Source organism: Camelus bactrianus, chromosome 3, assembly GCF_048773025.1.
Source record: "Camelus bactrianus isolate YW-2024 breed Bactrian camel chromosome 3, ASM4877302v1, whole genome shotgun sequence".
NCBI classification, from domain to species: domain Eukaryota; kingdom Metazoa; phylum Chordata; class Mammalia; order Artiodactyla; family Camelidae; genus Camelus; species Camelus bactrianus.
This window is the reverse complement of record NC_133541.1, coordinates 118,798,184-118,820,045: the sequence shown is the minus strand read 5'-3', so window position 1 is coordinate 118,820,045 and position 21,862 is coordinate 118,798,184. Positions and strand designations below refer to the sequence as shown.

Sequence of the window (21,862 nt, the reverse complement as noted above, 5' to 3'; positions counted from 1 at the left end):
ACAGTAAACCTTTAGACACTGTCCTGTGGGAAGTTGTCAGCTATTGAATGCTCAGTTGTCATTTTTTTCTGTTTGTCTTTGCTTTCCATGTGGTTAACTGGTATTGCTCTATCTCTGGCTCTCTGATTTTTTCCACCAATTTGCCCACATCTGTTTTAGTTCATTCCATTAAAATAATTCTTAACCACTGATACTGTGCTTTACTTTTATAGGATTTTCGTTTAACTCTAAAAGTAGTTGCCATTTCATTTCTCATATGTTCATGTGTGTTCTTCACCTTCCCACTAGATCCTTCAACATAATAATAATAGCGATTTTAAATCCCTGCCCTGTCTGATTGTTCCAACATTTGGTCTATCTCTGATTTTGTTCTGTTCCTCATTTTATCTCATTATGATTCATAGTTTTAACATGTTCTGTTTTTCTGCTTGACTCCATTTTTATTGTATGCTTGGCATTGTAAAAAAGTAGATATTGAGATAATAATTTATGTTTGAAAAGTTTCAGTTAGGATGATTGTGGGGGGCACTGATCCAATGCAGCTGTACCCCACCTGGCTGGGCTCTGCTGTTGCTGCAGCTACATCAAGCAGACAGAAAGCTTCCCATTCCTCCATTGGAACTCCGCCATGGCATTGCTCTGAGTGGCAGGTCTGAGGGTTTCCTGAGTATTCCTGTTCCACCCTCAACTGTTAGCAGACCTGCTGACCCGTCTTACAGTCTCTCTCTGTGCCCTTGACCTATTCCAATGGTAGACTGCTGCTTTTGTTACTCAGTGCAAGGCTTTGTTGCGTGCTTACAGGCTCCTGGGTTCTCCAGGTCTTCCTGCTGCCCCTCAAACCTTGGGAAGTGCAGTCAGCCTGTCCAGCCAAGGATGTCACACATCTTCTTCCTGACACCTGCTGTTTCTTATGAGCACCTGATGGAGGCCAATGGGACATTTTTTATGAGTATGTGTGGATTCCTCTTATGTCAAGTTTTCTCAAGATTCTAGCCAGTACTCAGTCTTCAAGAAATTCATTAACATTTTATTTAATTTATTCTAATCTCTAAAATTTACTAGTGGTCAAAAAGTTTATGTGGCTTCTCAAAGGAGATTTGGACCCTTTGGAATTCAGTTTATATTCCTACCTTGTGACATAACCTGTGGTGGATTTTTAAAAGCATGATTTTGTAGATTATTTGGTCCTTTCTTGTTTTTCAGACTGTGACAATATTTTTTGAGGCATTTTGGATTCTTAGCAATTTGGAACACAGATCTCATTTATTTTGACTAGTCAGTCTAGCTTTACCAGTTTCACAAAGTACCAACATTTTGGATGCTTTGATCCCATTACTGTATATTCGTTTTTTGTTTCATTAAGTATGCTTTCATTTTTATTTTGGTTTATTCTACTTTGTATTTGTATCACGTGTAGTGACTGATATTTAGCTTGTCTTCAACTTTAATTCTTTACTAGCATGTGGCTCTGGGGACACGAATTTCACTGGAATTAGTGATTTGGTTGCATCCTGAAAGTTTGATGTATAGTATTATCAGTATTTTTCATTTAAAAATATTTTATAATTTTCAAAATAAAATTTTCTTTCACCTATAGGTTATATATATATATATATATATATATATATATACATATATATATACACATACATAAATATAAATTTCTAGTTGTATTTGAACCCGTACACTTGGCTTGACTTTAATTCTTAAAGTTGAAAAAACGTTTTCTACAGTGTTTGATCACAGTTATCACATGAAACTCCAGTCCTGGCCAACATCCTGATTACATCCTTGTGAGAGACTTTGAAGCTAAAGGCCTGGCTCAACAATGTTCCAATTCTTGACCCATAGAAACTCTGAGATAATGAATGTTTGTTGTTTTAGCTGCAAGTTTTATGATAACTTTTTATCTAGCAATATATAACTACTAAGTGGGCTTTTTAAAAACATAGCTTCTCAAGTTCCAGTCCTATGTGATTCTTTAAGTTTAGGATGTTAACCAGAATATGTGGAGTTTTGTTTTTTTTTTTTTTAACTCTCTGTGTAACTCTTTTATTACAATCTATCTGGATTGTGAATCACTGCTCTAGGTCGTACCCCTCCCTTCCCCCAAAACTTTTACATTGTTAGCAGAATATTCTTACTAAAACTCATAAATGACCACACTTTTTGTGTTTTAATCTCAATTATTACACATTACTAATAAAATAAACTTCTGACTAACCAGCAGAGAGCACAACACCCTTAACTCTCAGGCTGCTATGTATCCCCCATATACTCTACTAGTCAACCCACAAAAGGCGTCGTAAACAATATGCAGCTGGTCCTCCTTGCAGACTCTTTCCTGTCTCCACGCATTTGCAACACTTGTTTCAACTTAGAATTTTCATTCTCTAGCCCAGCTCCCATCAAACTGCAAACTGCTCATCTACAAAATATAAATAAAAATGTGCCTCCTCTATGAATCACATAACTATTTTGAGACTTGTCTCCTTGTGACATAATTTTTATAATTTGTCTCTTGAGCAGTAGATTGTGGACATTTGCATAGTCTAGACCCAATTTCATCAATCTGTGTTTACAGCAGTATTGTTAAAAATGAGACATCCGTCATACACAAAGAGCAAACTCAAGGCACAAGATTGTTATTCAATGAAATATAGAATAAATTTTTAAAAAAATGTGTTCAGCCCTAGTTGTTCATAAAGTGCTATACACACCATCATGTTATTACCCTTATTCTTAACATATATTTTTCCTAGTTCAGTATTTTATATATCAAATAATATGGTTGATTTTCATTATTGCTTTCAAGTTTTATATTGTATCATTGTTTTCAAATGCCCACCAGTAAGTAACCAGCAATCTAGTAAAGGTTCTTAGAAGATCTGCCAGACCCCAAGAGGGGCATAACTCTTAGGATTAAAGTTAGTGCCAAGTACAATTTTGAAAATCGTAGCATAGATAAACAAAATTATAGTGTATAGCATAGAGAAATGTACACAAAATGTCATGGTAGCTCACAGAAAAAAAATGCGACAATGAGTGTGTGTATGTCCATGTATGACTGAAAAATCGTGCTGCACATTGGAATTTGACACAACACTGTAAAATGATTATAAATCAATAAAAAATGTTAAAAAAAAAAAAAAAAGTTAGTGCAAAGTAAGACACTGTCAACCCCTAACCCCAGCTCCCGCCCCCAGCGCCCTCCCGGCGGCCGGTTCCGGAGCCGCTGCGCCGCGCGGAGCCGCCGCCCAGGGCGCGGGCCGGGGGGGGGCTGCGCGCCGCCGGCCGGGCCGCTGTGCCGATCTTCACGGGCGCGACGGTCCGAACCGAGCCGGCTCCGCGGCGGGGCCGCCGGCGGAGGGGCGACAGCGGCGTCCTGCGTGTCCGAGCCGGGCAGCCGCTGCTCCGCACAGCGCCCCGCCCCCGCCCGGGGTTTGCGGAGACAGAGCAAGAGGCTGTGTTTATGGTCAGTAAAAACATTCTGCTGCCCAGGGGAGAGGGTTGGGGGGAGGAAGATAACGCCGGTTCTAGATGTTGTTTGCTCTGTAGGCTGCGTTATTTTGAGTCTTTTAGAGGGATGGCCCCTGGGTGACCCAACTTGAAGAGTTTTCTTAAACTCGCAGGTGGAGGAGACGTTTACTGCAGCGAGTGGATTGTGAGAACAGTGGCAGCCCTGCACCCCCCAGCTGACGTTAAAGTTTGCTAAAAGCATGTAATTTCTTGATTACTCGGGTTTTGAAGCTGACTGTTATTTCCAGTGTATTCCAGGACCAGCTGCATCATGTGGTGGCTGTGCAAAGTGCTTTATTTCAGGGTTAGCTTTTTGACTTCCCCATAGTGTGCTTAAAGACCTCAAGGTGTGTTTAAAAGCTTTGTATTGAAATTTTCTCCTGAATGCTTTGGATGCTTATAGACTAATTTGGTAATTTAGAAAATATCCGCATATTCCATGTCATGATTGTTGCCTTTCTTTCCTTTGTCCCTTTGACCGTCTGACTGCGGAGCCACGCTTAGCTTTGTCCTGTCTTCTGTTTGGTCTGGATGATGCTTTGTAGGTTGACTTCTGCTTTACACTCGCGGTGTTCATTTGCCAGAGAAACGTTTCAAGTTAGGAACTTCTAGGAGGCGTTTAGCTTAAACTATTGTAGCTGCAGACCCTCTATAGGGCCTTTTCTTTAATGTCTGTATTTACGTTCTACATACGGCTTCTAACAAATCACTTCTGTGTCCGTTTTCACTTTTTGTTAGACACTGATTTCTATGAAGTGGAAAATAAGACAAACCACGTGAGGCAATTTAAACTACTGATAAGCAGTGGTATGTACGACAGCCTCTGCTTTTCAAACGTGAAACAGTGAGAATAGAAACTGGTGTAGCCTGATGATTGAAGAAAAAAGTTAAGTTTACTTTTTATCTTCGTGGGCTAAGACCCTTGTTAAACAAAAATTTTCTAAATTCAGAACTCTAGAGTCATCTTAAAAGTATCATTTTGCATTAAACATTGGCTAAAAGGCTACTTAGTTTTTGATGTGATTTTATTTAGTATATAGTATTTTTATCTACAAGTCAGAGCTATTTATGGTCCAGTTGGTAAGGAGTTTATATGAGGGTGATGTGTAGAATAGAACACATTCAGGTTCTCATATGAGAGGATGGATATGTTTGTGTCCATAAGGAGACATCGTAGTGGATTTTTAGGTACTGAATCCTTTTTCAGTTGCTCCCCCATCCAATTTGTCAATCTCTATATTGCATTAGTTTTTCTTGCACTTAATGTGAGGAGGGGGAAGCTGGAAAGGAGAATTCATGTGTTTAGAGTCATAAAACTTAAACTTCCCTAGTGCCTCCAGTTCTAGCACGTGCCCCAGCCTGTGCTGTGTTTGTAGGAAGACATCATGAACTTTCTAGAGTTCAGTAAGTGTCTATATAGACATGGGCTCACGTATATAGAAGTGCTTTTCTTTCTTATTTGTAACCACATTAGAAATGTATCAGAAGTATCATGATTAGGTGTAGCCTAATGAATTTCTATGTATGTGTTTTACTTTTTAAAAATCATATGTTAATGAGTTATTGTCTTTTTCTCCTAAAAAAATTAATTGGTGTGTATGAGGGGTCAAAAGGTATTTTAACTGTAGCAGTAAATTTAGTCCCATAATGTTTTGGTTTAATGAAGTCATACTTTAAATGAACTTTAGATTATGACAGGTTTTTTACATTGAAAAACCTGGTATAAATGCTTTGCTCCAGGCATTATATAGAAATAAGTTTCCTGGAAGTTTGGCCAAAAGTTACAAAAGTATCAAAGCTTAAGCTGTTTCACTTCTACCAGCAAGTAAGGGCCTGTGAAATTAATGAGAAAGGCTTTTTTGTCTTTAGCTTTAAGGGGCTCGGACTCTTCAGCTTTTTAACTGAGATTGATACTCCAGTTAGCGGTCTCATTTTAAGAAGGCCCATTTCATCCCCTACATTAACAGTGCCTTCCCTGTGTATGTGCAGGGCCTCTCTGAGTAGCAGGGTTTGAGGGAAGTGGGCATCAAAGCACCTCTCAGTTTTCTGATCTCCTTTTTATAACTTGTTTAAAGTGTTCCAGGGTGTTTATGATCTGGTATCTTTTAAATTATCCTACAGACTTGCAGGCTGGGGCAGTCAGGGTGAGGGACACTTCTGTGATGTCTGCTGTGTATCTGGTACTGTGTTCAAAGTGTCACTTTTCAACAATTATGAGAGTGTTCCATTTGAAGAAGCAGGCTTAAAGAAATAATTTTTCTATCATCATGCACCTGTTAAGTGGTGAACTACACATTCAGACCCAAACCAGTTTGGTCTCAAAGGCTGAGCTTTTTATTCATTGACCCTCATATCTCTTTAAAAGCAGTTTTCATGTTTTAACCTAAAGGTGGCCTCTGGACTGACCACCTTAGAGATGTGTTTTGTTGATTTGCAGTGTCTTTGAATTTCAACTAGTGATCAGCATTGAAAAGCTGGGAAATTTCTCGATGAGGCTTATGGATTTCTGGATTTTTAGGGATGACTTGAAAATCCAGTCACTGGTAGGCTGTGTTCCCACCTTCTGGGGCAGAGTGGTGGGGCAGTATCTGCCGTTTGTAGATCGGGGTGTGTGTGCAGTCAGCGCGGTCCCCTCACCCTGGCTGGTGACGTGTGTGGCCTACGGCACTGATGTTCTGTTACCCACCTCAGTCCTCGTAGGTGTGTCATTCATGTCTCTGCCCCAGCTTCCCCTTGCATGGATGACTCCAACCTTTAAAAACAAAACGTTTTTTGGACTGTGACCACTTATGCAACTTCTAATATATTGCTTGTCATTCTTAATTTATTCAGAAGTCCTAAAAATTTGTTAATAAAACTTGTGGTATACATAATACTTTTAATCCAGTGTTAGCTTGTTAGGTATTTTTTAAAACTTTGTTTTTTATAATAGTAACAATTTGCAAGTTCTAAAGAATGATGATTATAATTTTTCCACATCTCTTCATCTCAGTGAGCAAATTAAAAAACCACTACTTTTTTACTGGGATGAGACTCACAAAAAAAGAAATTGATTGAAGATCATATGAATAACTTTTTTTCTTTTAAGAATGGGTTATAGAGATATCGCCTCCCACTAGTCAGAATGAGCACCATTAAAAGTCCATGAATGATAAACACTGGGGAGGGTGTGGAGAACAGCAAGCCTCCTGCACTGCTGGTGGGAAAGTAGTTTGGTGCAGCCACTATGGAAAAACAGTATGGAGATTCCTTAAAAAACTAAAAATAGGCTTATCATGTGATCCAGCAGTCCCTCTCCTGGGCATGTATCCAGAGAGAACTCTTAACTCGAAAGATACATGCACCCCAGTGTTCATAGCAGCACAATTTACAATAGTCAAGACATGGAAACAACCTAAATGTCCATGACAGATGACTGGATGAAGTTGTGGTACACACACACACACACACACACACACACACACACACACACACACACACAATGGAATACTAGTCAGCCATAAAAAAGAATAAAATAATACCATTTGCAGCACCATGAATGGACCTGGAGATTATCCATTCCAAGTGAAGTAAGCCAGAAAGAGAGAAAAACACCATATGATATCATTTATTTGTTGAATCTGAAAAAAAAAAAGACAGAAGTGAACTTATTTACAAAACAGAGACAGACTCACAGACATAGAAAACAAACTTATGGTTACCAGGTGGGAAGGGACAAACTGGAGTTTGAGATTTGCAGATACTAAGTCCTTTATATAGAACAGATAAACAACAGTTCTCTACTGTATAGCACAGGGAACTAGATTCAATATCTTGTGTGGCCTATAATGGAAAAGAATATAAAAAGGTATGTGTGATCAGGATTTATTTAAAATAAATAAATACTAAAAAAAAAAAAAAAAGGAATGCATGTATGTATATGTATGACTGAGTTATAACATGGTACACTAGAAATTGACACAACATTGTAAACTGACTAAATGTCAATTTAAAAAGAATGGGTTATAAATATAAACTCTGCTTTCAAAATGAAGACAATGAAATGGAATAAGAAATTGAACAATAAGCATTTTTCTAACATTGTTGGTAGATGACGGGTTTGGCAAAGAGAAGATTGCTGTGTAACAAGTCTCTGGGACCAGACTTAAAAACTTTGGCTGTTTTTGATGGAAGTTTTTCTGAAATGTATTACATACTTATTGTGTCCCTAAAGTGGACTGAGTTTAATCTTTTCTTAAATGTTTGAAGTTTAGTATAAGAACAACTTATTGTTTTCAGCTCTCTTGTAGTTTCTGTTTTTTATTTTTCCAGAAACAACTGAATGGGCATTCTAAATTTACACTAGATGATGGTGTTTCTTATTCTTGTATCTAGTTTTAATACTATTTCCAACTTTTTATTTAAATTTCCTGATTTTCCTGCAACCTTGAGGATGTCACCTTCTGATTTAACTGTTTCTAATATAATTTCTGTGGGGAAAGTAATCATACTTGACATTTGCCTGTAAAGTGGAATAAATAAATTCTGAATCTTCTGTGCAGTAAGATATATGAGCTTTAGTCATTTTTTTTTTAAACACCTGTTTTGGCTGTGTAGAGTTTAGTGTTGAGATTGCCCTGTTACTTTGTAAATAACTGGGATGATGTATTAGTTAAAGTGAGGCAAAGTAGGATGGAGAGAAGAAACTGATGAATAACCAGAAAGACACAGCAAATAAAATGCACATTCCTTAGGCTTCGGGTAGATCATTTCTGAGATTTGAATCCTGAGTACTCTGGCTCTAAACTAATACACTAGGTTATTGATATTAAACATAGCCTAAAATGTCTGATTGTAATACGCTCTCCAGAAATGTAAATTATCAGTGAAGAAAAAGTACTTTCTTTATTTAAAGGAAAGATTAAGCACGAGGTAGATGACAGGGGCTCTGGATGTTCTGTTTTGCTGTTAGTTTGTAGTAAGTCGCTGCTGTGTTTTACATTACAGGTTTGGTGACCATGATTCACATGAAGTGAAGTTTCTTGTTCATCTTTGAATTTTACTACATTCTAATGGTCTGGAAAATTTTGCCAAAGTTAGAGGTATATATTTAGGGTGGCCTAGCTTCAAATGCAGTCTATATGGGGTATCAAAAAATGGAGTTTGTTTACATGGAGAGATTTGGGGGCAGGGCAAGGGCAGTCACTGGCTATAACTGCTAACACAAAGTTTAATGAGAGGCCTATGTGGCCACTAGTTGCAAGAAACAAATTGTAGGTGCGAAAGGCTGTGAACAGAGAAACACACGGTGCCTTCAAGTCCAAGCCCCAAGTCGCAGGGCACTCACTCCAGGCTGCAGGACTTGATTTGTGTTTTGTGTTCTCACATGAGCAAGTCTGTGTGACATGCTTGGGCAAACAGCCCCCGGGTTTTTTTTTAAAGAAGGATTTGATTTATTGAATGATTGTTACTAATTCTCCTAGCAACTCTGAAGTCTGCTTGTTCTGAATGAAACCCCAGCAGGGCTAGCCCTCACGTAGTTGAGCGGCCCGGCTGCACAGCAGCGGGAGGAAGCCGTGCTCAGGGCGCATGGGAAGCGCGGGGCGGCCCCCCCAGTCAGATCCCCGGGAGGCGGTGGCCCTGCCGCCCGGCAGCGCGCAGGCCTCGGCTCGGTGCTCGTGGGGCCAGTCCTGTCCTGGCAGGGCTGCGGCAGCAGCAGCGCTGAGACCAGTTCTCAGGGAGTGCGCGTTCCTTTTGCTGTTGGGTGAATTCATCCCGAAGCTACTGCGGTTCCAACTCAACAGCGTGGGAACGTGCGCAGGGAGGGCTCTGCTGCTCAGTCCCCAGACTTTCTGGTGTGTCTGTGACTCCAGGAGTCATGACGCCACTGCCTGGAGGGGGAAGAGACGTGAAAAACACAGTTTGTCGGAGTAGACAGAAATGCCAAGACCTAAAACTAGAGTTACAGTTATGTGTTTAGCTGCAGTTGAAATGAGAATTTATTCAGCAGGAAGGACATCAGCCAGCTGGGGGGAGCTTTCTGAGGCAGCAGGGAATGGCGTGGAGTCTAGTGAGGAGCGTGCAGGTTTACCTGCCTGGAGTGCGGAATCCAAGGCAGGAAATGAGGGGAGATGCTAACAGGACCATGGTAACTGCGACTCTGATTATTCACGTAACAGGCCACGATGACCGTGAGGCAGAGTATTTGGAATTTTGGTTGGTTGAGCTGTTGGGATATAACACAATAGGAAATAAATTAGCTGCTGGATGAACTGGGTGATTGAGTCCTGGATTAAGGTAGTGATTGCAGGAATAAATAAGAGTAGAACAAGACATTACATGGAAGAAAAACTGGTCAAACTTGGCAAATGTTTAATGTGAAATTATCAAAATTTCTTGAGGGCTCACTCTCTGGGTTGAATTTGGACCACAGACGCTGTTGTTTTGGGAAGAGTCTGATTTTATAAAACTTTGAGGAACTCAGTCTTTGAAGTTGAAAATGTCTAAAATTCTGAATCCAGATAGGAGGTTATAGGTTGGGGTTTGGGTCAAAGCCCGATTTTATCCTACTTGCAAGCTAATACTTTTGTTGGGGGTTGGTTAAAACTTTGCACAGTCCTTCAGTAACCTGTGCCTAGTCATTTGGGAAGCTTTAGTCCAGATAGTTGGGAGGTAGAAGTTTGGTGAATTTGGAGAGGAGGGGAGAAATTAGATGTAAAGATACATTATCAATTATATTTCTCCTTTACAGGTATATATTTACTCTCCTTAAGTTGGAATTAGACACTTCAGGTCAAGAATATGCTTGATACCATTGATTATATGTGAATTGTAATTCCTGTTTCACAGACAAGGTGGAGGAAACTGTGATCTCTGCATTGGAGGCAAGTGTATATGTATGATTTGTGGAGCAGAATTACCTTTTCATTCATCTCTTCTTGCATTGTTGATGGCAAAGGATACACACATACACATCTTTGAACTTTGAATTTTGGATTTAGTTTTCAAAAGAACACAGGTAGAATCTTATACTTAGGAATTGAGTGGGATATTTATACACTGCTTCTTTTCCTAAGAATTAAGTAGGTTAAGTTTGTAAAAATGGTGAAGAAACTGTAAAGTGCTTTGCAAATATTGTTAAAATCATGTTGTTTCCAGACCTAGTTTCTTTTGGAATCCATTGGTTAGAAAATATGGATAAATAAATGTATTTTTAGAAGTTGAAATACTGGAACATCATTACCAAACATCATCTAATAGAATTGAAAAATTCCGAATTCCTTCTCAAATATGATTTTATCACTTTTTAATATTCATCATTCAGTCTTTTAAAATGCCTGTTATGAGTTTACATCATAGTATTTATGCAGTTTTGTATCCTTCAAGAAATTAACCTGTATTAAAAAATGTATACGCAGAGCAGAGCCCGCAGCACTTGTAGGAGGCGGAGAGGCGGTTCGGTTGTCGCAGCTGGAGGGGTGCTCCCAGCACCCAGTGCCTAGAGGCCAGAGATGCTGGTAAACAGCTTACATGCTTAGGACAGCCCCCAGCAACAACGAATTATCTGCCCCAAAATGTTTGAGGTGCTGAGGTTGAGAAACCTCACCCTAGCAGAGATTTGTCACTGTTGTCACTGTCTTCTTTGTCTTTTTTGCATTGTTGTTATTTCCCATGGCTTGCTGTCTTAACTGATTACTCCAGTTGCGTAAGCTTCCCATATCCTTACCCTGTGAAGCCTCCCTCTTCCAGTTCTCAGGCACTGCAGTCAGAACAAGTGGCCTCTGCTTTCCAGGGTTGCCCGTGCTTCTCTTCATCTCTGAGCTTGTGTTTGGGAAGAATATCTGATTCTGTTAATTTATAGCAGTGATGGAATGATGGCCCATGGGGATTATCTCAAAACCAGACCAAGCCAGTTGCTTGTTAACCCAGAAGATCCTGGATTAGAAGGGTTTTAGTTTCTGTGGAGGAAGATTTTTAAGGCACTTAAGCAGCAACTTATTCTGCAAATCTATCTTCACAATTAGTTCTACTCAGCTTCAACTTTTCACAATTTATTTTCCTCAAAATTTTAACTCGGAAGTCCTAAAAAATCTTCATATCTTTCTCATAACTCCATCCCTCTCTCCCTTTATTTTCATCTGTAACATTTTTGGCAGAATTGTTTTATTTACACATCCAGATTTCCTGGAAAGAGACAGAGGCAGATGGTTTGAGGTGCAATATGGGAGAAAGGTGAGGTCATGAGGGTGGGTTTAGGATAAACTGCAGGATGTGGGATAGACAGATATCAACATTGGGGGAGTGACCAGAGCCATTGTGTGTGTGTGTGTGTGTGTGTGTGAGTGTGTATGTTAGATGGTTGAAAGTTACAGTCCTTTATGTGGGTCGCTAATGTCTCTCCTTGTGTCTGCACTTACTTGAAATGGTGTACAGGAGTTTCAAATTAGTGTGGAAATCTAAATTATGTACATGTTTCCACTTTTGGATTTTTAAGTTATATTTCATAAGTGGATGTAATTTAATACATTCAGTATTAAATCGATGTTTTATGTCCTTTGTGATTGACTTAGTTTATAATTTATAGTTTATTATTTCACTTTGTGCCAGCTAACTGTATTAGTTTTAATTCTTAGAGACTAGCTTGTCTGAAAAAGTGGGTGGGTTGGAATATGCGTATAACTGTAGACACACTCTCCTATCTTGAACTTTCACTTGTAGCTCTTTGGTGTAGATATTTGTAGAAAATAATTTGACTAGTTTCTAATGAAGAAATAGATAATGTAGCTAGGTTTGAAGTCGCATTGTAGAAGTCGCTTCTCCAAGACTGCAGCAGTAAAGGCACTTAAGTATGTTGCTGAAACATAAGACAAGACTGTTCCTTGAAATCTGCCTTTGTCCTACAAGAGAACAGCTTTGTTAATGGAATTTAGTTCTTTAAGATCAGAGTGAATACATAAATGTTAGAAGCCTTGGTCAGCACAGTGTGATGCCTAAGACATGGTTGATGTCTCAAGTTCCTTAGGAAGAAAATACAATTTTATGTTGGGGAAAATGCTCTTGTTATCTGGTTTTTAAATTGCACAAGTGAAAAGGCTGTACAGAACACCTCAATTACAAGTGATTTTTCCTGAGGAATGGGAATGTGCCAGCCTTAGCTTATTCTTACAGATCGTCTCATATATTGTAATTGAGTTTTCCTGTAAACACGAAGATCTGTGATGTCAAAAGATTTTTGCAGATTTTCTTCCTCTATTCATAATATTGTCTGATCAACTTTCTTTCATAGAAAAGGAACATGATTCACTTTGTTTCTTATGTAATATTGCTCTCCCACACAAAGATGGCACTGAGCCACCGTCAGTGAGCTGTGCGGATGGTCTCTTCTCCTCTGATGTCAATGGCATGTTCATTCTATGTTTTTTGCCCTGTTACATTTAATTTAGATCAGAACAGAAGATTGTAGTCATTAGATTTAGGAGTTAGGAAGGAAGCTTTTGTTTGCAGGCATTCCTGGGAAGCAAGATGCTGTCCCCTGATGGAACATGAGAAATAACCCTAAGGGCTGGCACTTAGGGCATACTTACTGTATGCCAGGTTTCTGGATGGAGTTGATACACCAAATGCCCAGGTTAGGGTGTATCAACTCACATTCCACAACATCTCTGTAAGGCTCTGTTACTCTCATTTTATAAATGAGGGAACAGGATCAGGGAGGGTAAGCTATCCAAGTCAGAAAAGCCCTTTAGCTATTAACTGGGGAAGCCAGGATTTGAATGTGTTCAGTCTGGCTCCAGAATTCATGCTCTTAAAAACTTAACTACCTCTAAGAAACATATGCTTTAAAAAATATAATGAGTTTGTTAGATTCTGCCTCTGTAAGAAGGTTGGATCATTTTACAATCAGAGCATAATTGAGGCTCTTTGTGCTTAGAGTATTTGAGCCATTTGGCTTTTGGTCGGTCAAGTTCTTTGCAAGGTTTTTGGTTGTTTTCATTTTTGATGTTAGAAAGTGTTTGCAATTAAGAGAGGGTAAGCAGCTAACAGGAACATTTTATGCACAATACCATTTCAGTTTTGCCAGAGATAAATTTATATATGTATTCATTTTTTAAAAGCTGAGGATAGGTAATAAATCTCTGGATGGTGAGATATGGGTTCTATCTTTTACAAAAGTATCTATTAGAAAAGTAATCCCTTATGTAATTTTGTGATCAAGTACTCACAAAAGACATCAGGGGAAAAAAAACATTTTTTTAATGGCAGTACCTTTAGTAAATACCAGTATCCTGGTGTCTTTCAAAAAAGTTACAGGAAATAAAATGCTTTTCTCAAATTATAAAAGAGAATAGACCTGCTAAGCTCTCCAGTGGCAAGGAGGTCAAGTTCCGTTTTTTCTGCTTAGTGTCTGCTGGCCATTTTCCTCTTATTCCTGTGTGTGTGTAGGTCGGTGAGTTTTTGGTGTAGCTTTACTTCCCCCCTCCCCTGGTTTTTCTTTTAACTGTGAAAATTAGTTATCTGTTTTCTCCATATCACAGGTACAATCTAATTATTCTTCTGCCAGTTTTACACATAGGCATTTGCTTGATATACTATGTTTGTTTTTCCCTAAATTTTTATCTTAAAAACTTCTATATTTTCTAAAAGGTTGGTAATACATATAGTCCAATGAACATCTATATACTTTTTACCTAAGTTTACTAACGGTTATCTTTTGCCACATTTGTTTTCTCTCTCTTAATATATATTGTTTTTTTTTTTGTTGTTGTTCTGAACTCCTAATTTCATACCCTTAAATACCTCAGTTTGCTTCTTACAAGTTTAAGGGCATTGTCCTTACATAACCAAAAAGATTGTTTTCTCTTTTTAAGTGTGGGGATGTTCAAATTTCCCATGGAGCTTGTAGGTACTAGGCGCCATGTGAATTTATTTTATGCAGATTTCTGGTGATTACAATTAAGGACTGGAAAGTAAAATGCTGTTGGTCTGCTTTTTATGTATAGATAATGTCATAGTAGAGAAAAGAGACATTGACAAATAACTACCCTGCAGGATGGAGCATTTTATATAAGAACAATGGCACAATAAGGCAATAGCCTAGAGGTTATCATAGCATTATGACCTCTTAGGATAAAGATATTAGTAAGGATGAGCCTGGCTCAAGAAGATGCTAAAGTAGAGGACAGACAAACAAACAAAACCCAGTACTAGTCCAAGTGGAAAGGTATCTGGCACATAGATAAACTTCAGTTATCTAGAAAGTTTCCTCAGTGGAACCTGTCATTTTCCTTTGATGTCAGATCACTACCATGTTACTATAGTCTCAGTTAACTGGATTTTGTCTTCATCACTGTCAGGAAACAGATCTGTTTTCTCCATTGTTGAGGACTTTACATGATTAGGACATCCTCAGTGAGTGTTATATGCTTTAGCAGAAGGGAGAAAAGGAGTTAAAGGTCGGCATCCTTTGAGTCTTTCCTGGTCTGTTCCCTGTGGCTCCTGTTGCCCTGCTTGGGTAATGTATCCGAGTGATAAAAGCAGCTCCAGGTCTGTATTCAGGGACTACAATAGAATATTCATTTTTTTCATTGTTCATTGTTTTATTATTTTTACTCCTAGATTTGTAGGTTTGTTTCCCTGTTGAGTATTTTTTTATTCCCTATTAATTAAAAAAAAATTACTTAGGCTGAATGGGTTAGAATTTTCTCTATAAAAACTTAATTGCTTTTTCTCAACTACTATGTCTTCCTATTAAAAAAATATTTTTTAAACACTTAGCAGTTATCATTCCCTGCAAAAATTAGACCAAAGGGAAATGTAGAATGTCTTCATGGTTATCTGATTCTATCCAATAAAAGGTGTAAAATTGACTATGTTATTGACATGAAACCTTATTTTAAAAAACCCTTTTCATTTTGGGGTAAATTTGGACTCACAGAATGTTAGTGCTAGAAGGAAGTTTTGTACTCTTGTTTGGGTTACTTAACATCTCCGTGTCTCATCTTAAGATTAATTGTACTTGTCTTATATGGTTGATTTGAGGTTTAAATGAGATAGTATATTCATTGATTGATTAAGCCATAATTTACTGAATTCTTACCTGCTAGGCACTGTATGCTATTGTAAGCACATTAATTCATTTAATCCAGGTAACAACACTATTAGGTACAGATACTGCCATTTCACTTATTTTACAGACAGGGAAAGTGAGGCACAAAGAGGGAGGTAACTTGTCCAAGATCACTCAGCTAGTAAGTGGCAGAGCTGGGGTTCTAACCCATGCAGTTTAGTTCTACTTATAAATAACAGCTAGTGCTTGCTAAACTATTGAAATATGAAGTAAGACGTTGACCATGTACTTCCATGGTTATTGAAAAACTTAGTTGCAACAGCAGTATGACAGTTACAATGCTGTCCAGAAAGTCACGCAAAATGGTGCTGAAAGTTGCATGGGTAGTTGCAGAAACCGGTATCTGAAATGCGCTCATAGCATCAGTGGAAGATTTTTTTAAAACCTTATCTAGTGAATAGATCTATAATAATTTTATTTTTAACAAATTGCACTTTGCAAATGCTAGACCTATTAGACATTCTGATACTTCTTGGATGAGTATCATAGGATCACATTTCCTGATAATTGATGCATGGCTGTCTTATCAGCAAGGTATAGGCTGCTTATTTTTAATAAATATAAATGAAAACAGATATTTCCATGGACCAGTAAGTGGATTCCTTAATTCTTATGGCAGACATTTACTGAGCCCCTATTTTCTTTCTTACTCTGTCCTAGGTAATGAGGGTACATCACAGAACAAATCTAAGTCCATGCTCTTATGGAACTTACATTCAGGTCGTGGAGGGATGTGTCAATAAATGATAGTGTGAAGGAAGGCAAAGCAGGGCTAGAAGGAGTGTGATTGGGACATAGGCTTTCAGACAGGATGATGAGAGGCAGCTTGTGAAGAAATTGAGTAGATGTCTGAATGAAGTGTGGCAGCCAGCGCTGCTCTGGGGGAGGACGGTCCAGGCAGAGGGACAGGCATTGAGGCTCATGTGGCTGCAGAGTAAGGGGACAGTGGCAGAAGGTAAGGTGAGACAGATACGGGAGTGGAGTGGGGGAAATGCAGCCTCCTGTAAGGATCGTGTCAGCCTTGTATGCCATGGCTAGGACTTCGAGCAGCTGGGAAACCTTTGGAAGGTTTTGAGCAGAAGACTGACATGATATGACTTCACTTTCAACATTAGTCCTCTGGCTGTTGTGGGAAAAGGGGACTGCAGTGGAGCGAGAGCGGAGGCCAGTTATTTGTCATGAGCTTTGACTGTCTAGAACCTTTTAAATCTTGCTTTGCTTGGTACATTTTCAGCCTTAAGAATTCCATCTCCCTAATTTAGACTCCTCAGCCTTTCATTTGCAACTGGGACACAGACACGTACACTAGTCTTCTTAAGTAGCTCCTCTAATCAGGAGCATCGCTGGAGACCTGGCTTCTGGCTGAGCAGGCGTGTGTGCTTGCTGAAGTCTTGCCAATGCTGTGCATCTTCCAGACAGCTGTGACAGGTTTCCCCCTGGTCATTTAAAGCTTGTGTTTGTGATACACAAGGGGCATTGGAGAGGCAGGGCTCTCCACTAGGGTTGATGTTTTTCACAAGATGTTTTGGGGGTAATTATGGGATATACTCCTGCTTCTGGGGATACCTGGATAGTCTTGAGGAAGATAAAAGTGGGGAGGGTGCCAGTATTATTGTCAAGTAATACAGTAATACTTCAAGTAAAAGAATATTGTTTGGGAAGTATGGGAATTGAATGAGATCATAATGGAGAATGCTTTATCGTTTATGGAAAAGTCTGTAGATTCTGGGCCAGGTTTCCTTTGTAGGATTTGCACGTTGATTTGCAAGAAACACAAAACCTTGTATTCATATTTGTGTCTGGTGTTCCTTTGCTTGGCTCATGATGTCTCTTGGTTCGTGCTTGTTCTTATAGAAGCAATGATATTGCCAGTGTTTATTAGGGCATATATTTTCATAGGTTGATGGAACCTGGGAGAGTCTAGCCAGTAACAGGGGTCAGGAATAGGGTAGCCGATTAGGAACTGGAGTAGACAAGTAGGCAGCTTGGAACTAGGGCATCAGGTCTGTATCAAAGGGGAGATAAGATACAAATACAAGTAGATCAGAGGCCAGGGTCTATTCAGACGTGGCTGAGGAGGGGAGTGAATATTTAAGTGCATCAGTGAGATTTGGTGTTAGAGCTGCATCGGTCCCTACTTTTTGAGCTTTTGACTGGTTGCTAAGGTGTAGGAACAGATCTCAGTTAAGTAGGTGCAGACTCCACACGTGGGAGCAGGCAATTCTGTGGCATCTGACGGAGCCAAGTAGTGCAGGAGCTGGAGACTGGCATGGGCTCCTGTAGGGGAAGCTGTGCCAGTTTCAATCACTAGCTGTGGAAATCAAATATATATATTTGGTGTATAAGAAGTACATTCTTCTGTATTATTTTGTTACATGTTTTTCCACATCTTCAAGGTAGATGTCAGTTTAGATTTTAAACTGGTTTAAAAGATCCCTATTATATGCTATATTTAGATAATTTTTTTTCTTTTCTTTTCTTTTCTTCTTCTTTTTTTTTTTTTTTTTTTTTTTAGTCATAGCAAAAGTGTGAACCAGTAACTTACCTTGTTCATGATGAGGGTAATAAAATTATTCTATAAAGTTATGAAGATTGAAACCAAAGTTGTCTCCTTGGCACTGTCTTCTAATTGCTGTGTGACCTTGGGCTTGTTATAGATCTCAATTTAATTGTCTTTATTTTATTTTTATTTTATCTTATTTTATTTATTTATTTATTTATTTATTTATTAAATGGAGGTGCTGGGGATTGAACCCAGGACCCTGTGCATGCTGATCACATGCTCTACAACCTGAGCTGTCCCCTCTCCTCCTGCTCTGTTGCTTCTTAAAGCAGTCTCTTGTCTCCAGGGCCCTGGCAGCTTGGCAGGGGCAGGGTTGCGTTTTGCAATGACCGAGACCAGGGTGCCCTGTATGCTGTGCTGGGCATGACAGTCAGACTGCCGGGCCTGTAGGGGCTGGCTGTGCCACGGGACTGGCCACCTCACACCTGTGTCTGCAAAAATCAAGGTGTGCTGGGTACAACCTCTGGTCAGGATCCACATCTTGCAGCTTTCCTTCTGCTGCTCTGCTCCAAGGAGACCCTTTCCAGAGAGAGGGGATCCCCAGGCCCTCATTGTCCTGCCCCCTGTGACTCACATGGCCACCCTGACCTGCAGCACAGGTGGCGGGGAGGTTGGGTGTGGCTCCCTGAGGAGCTGGTGTCTGGGGCAGCCTTGCCCCAGGGACAGCTGAGGGAGAGCTGAATCTTTGCCCTAAATATATGTGAATGTTTTACAACCAAGTAAGTTAGGGAATATTCCTTTAAATAGTAATCACTTATCATGAGATTGAAATGTTAAATACAGGAAAGTTCCCCTCATGTGTGGCTTTTCCTGAACACACACATAAAGCACAGCCTCGTCCATGTGTGTCCAGGCCTGAAGGTGCCCCTCGGTCACTGGCCCCAGGGCAGGGCGGGGCCGCCCTGTGGGATTGATCGGGCTGGTGGCAGGGACCCCTTTGAGGCTGCTGTCTTTTCTGGTCCAGCTGCCCTTTTAGGAGATAAGATTAACTGTCAAAAGCTTTTCCTTTACAAAAAAGACAATGTCAAGGATGCCTTGTATGAACAAAAAATAACTATGGAAACAAACTTCTAAATTAGGAGTTTGGGACTAACAGATGCACACGGCTACATCTAAAATACATAACCAACAAGGGCCTACCGTACAGCACAGGGGACTGTATTCAGTCTCTTGTAATAACCAATAATGGAAAAGAATCTGAAAAAGAACAGATATACATGTATAACCGAGTCACTCTGCTATACACATGAAACTAACGCAACTTGTAAATCACTACCCTTTAGTTTTTAAAAAATTCTAGTTTTCAGATAATTGATTTTCTTCAGCAAATGTTTCCTTGCTGACTTTCCATTGTTCTGTCTGAAATAACTGAAGATGGGTTGGTTTCACTTGTGACTAACCTACAAATGGGTAACCTTGATGATAAAATAATCTTAGTATATCTCATTACAGTATAATGTAATGTAATACAGCACAATAATACAATAAAATAACTATATTCTGTTCCACAGGAGGAAAATATAATCATGGACCCACAGGAGTTTGAAGCTGGAGGGGCAGAACTCATCTCTCATCGGCTGAAAGGAGTTGTCAGAGCAGCACCTGGACATTTGTTGGCTTCTGGAAGGAGTGTGATCCTGTGTTAGACACTTCAGGAAAGAGAGGGGAGGGGTATAGCTTAGTGGTAGAGCGGGTGCTTAGCACGCACGAGGTCCTGGGTTCAGTCCGCAGCACCTCCAGTAAAATAAATAAATAAACCTAATTACCTCCCCACAAAAATAAATATAAATAAATAAATAAATAAAGTAATGAAAAATACTTAAAAAAATTAAAACTTCGGAAAAGAGAAATCTGGGACCGATGAGATCCTTACCTGCCCAGACCCTTAAATTCTCGTTGTCTATCCCTGGACACAAGCACAGCCTTTCTGAGGTGTCTGGGACTCTCACAGGCCCCCCAGCCCTGGGAGACCGGCCCCCACATTGGACAGACCTTCCAGCTCTCAGGAGGTGGATGAGGGCTAGGCCCCGCTGCCCCACGGACACACATCCTTGGTATCTCCTTCCTTGTGACACCTGGGTCTCTAGTCTGCACTGTGTAATGACTCCCCTGAGTGAGGAACGTAGCACTGGGCATCTAGAAAAGATGTTATGAATAGCTGTCAGTTGATCTTAAAGCTTTGACTTATGAGTGGATGGCTGCTTCTGAAACATAGATAAAAAGACGGCCTGCAGCTAAGCCGAATGCAGCCTCCTCAGCTCCAGCCTGGAATTCTGCACTGTTGCTTTGGTCCTTCTAGAAATAGAGGTAATGTCTTCCAGTCGGTCCACCGGGTGGACTTTGGAAGGTGGAAGATGCCTGGCTCCTCGCACTCCATTCCATCACATCCAGACTCCAGACACTGACCTCTCCTTGGTGGTGATTTTCGTGTCTCCAAGGAAAGTGGTGGCAAAGTACATTTGGCATCCATGTGGGCTCCCACTAATATAGATAGAGATGTTAAGGGTGGATGTGGCCTTCAAATTGCCACAAATTAGACAAATGGGTTCGCCATCCCCCAGCTGCCGGGGACACCGTGCCTGGGGTGAGGCCCCAGGGTGCTGGTGGCCCTGGCTGGCACCGGGAAGTTGTTCAGTAACCGAAGGTGTTGATCTGGCTCTGAATCTCTGCTTTCTGGAGAAGGGTTGTTTTATTTTGTTTTTCAAATTCTGCCGTCTAAACCCAACCTGAAATTTTTGGTAATGTAGTTTATTCTTTTTAACTTGTATGTGTGTATACTTGTTAAATGTTTTGTTTTACAATAGTTTTACACTGCTCTGTTTTGTTTTTTTTTAACTGATGTGTAGTTACAGTGTGTCAATGTCTGGTGTACAGCACAGTGTCCCAGTCATGCATTGCATACATATATTCATTTTTATATTCTTTTTTACTAAAGGTTATTAGAAGATATTGAGTATAATTACCTGTGCTGTACAGAAATTTGTTTTAAGTATTTTTATATATAGTTAATATTTGCAAATTTCAAACTTCTAAATTTATCCCTTCTCAGCCCCTATTTCCCCACCACCAGTAATAAAAGATTGTTTACTAACTCTGTGAGTCTGTTTCTGTTTTGTCGATGAGTTCATTAGTGTCTTAGATTCCACATATGAATGATATATGGTGTTTTTCTTTCTCTTCCTGGCTTATTTCACTTAAAATGACGCTCTCCAAATCCACCCACATTGCTGCCTGCTTGTTTCTAATGCTGACTTTTATAGCCACTCACCCTCTTTCTGTGGTTTGGTTTGGGGGCAAAAATTTGAGCTCATTGGCTGTGGCAGCAGGAAGAAGCATAGATGGCTGGATGGCCCGTCTGGAGGGCCACCGCTGGTAGGCAGGTGCTTTACCACCGGTAGAGACCCCTGTGTGGCACTGTCCCCGTGATGCCACCCATTGGCCGGGCCACTTTCTTGCATCAGTCACCTTCCAAATGCCCTCCTGCCCTGCTGGCACAGGCTGGCCGATCACTCGTCTCCACTTTGCATTTTTCACTTGCCAGTAAATATGTCCTGGAGACCACAGCACATGAGTGGTGACATTCCTCTACCTTTCTGTAGATGCATAGGCTCCCACAGACACCACCCTCGTTCCTGTTTGCAAGCTGTGCCTCACCATCCGGTGCTCTCCTTCCT

General features: G+C 40.0%; 1 protein-coding gene across 1 annotated transcript in view; it reads left to right on the top strand.

Moving 5' to 3' along the window:
- LOC141575620 (uncharacterized) overlaps positions 1-21,280 on the top strand; it is a 75,440-nt gene extending 54,160 nt beyond the window's left edge. Inside the window, exon 5 of the mRNA XM_074355266.1 lies at positions 19,700-21,280. The gene's annotated coding sequence lies outside the window, so the exon portion shown is untranslated. The remainder of the gene's footprint in view (positions 1-19,699) is intronic.
- The last annotated feature ends 582 nt before the right edge of the window (positions 21,281-21,862 follow it).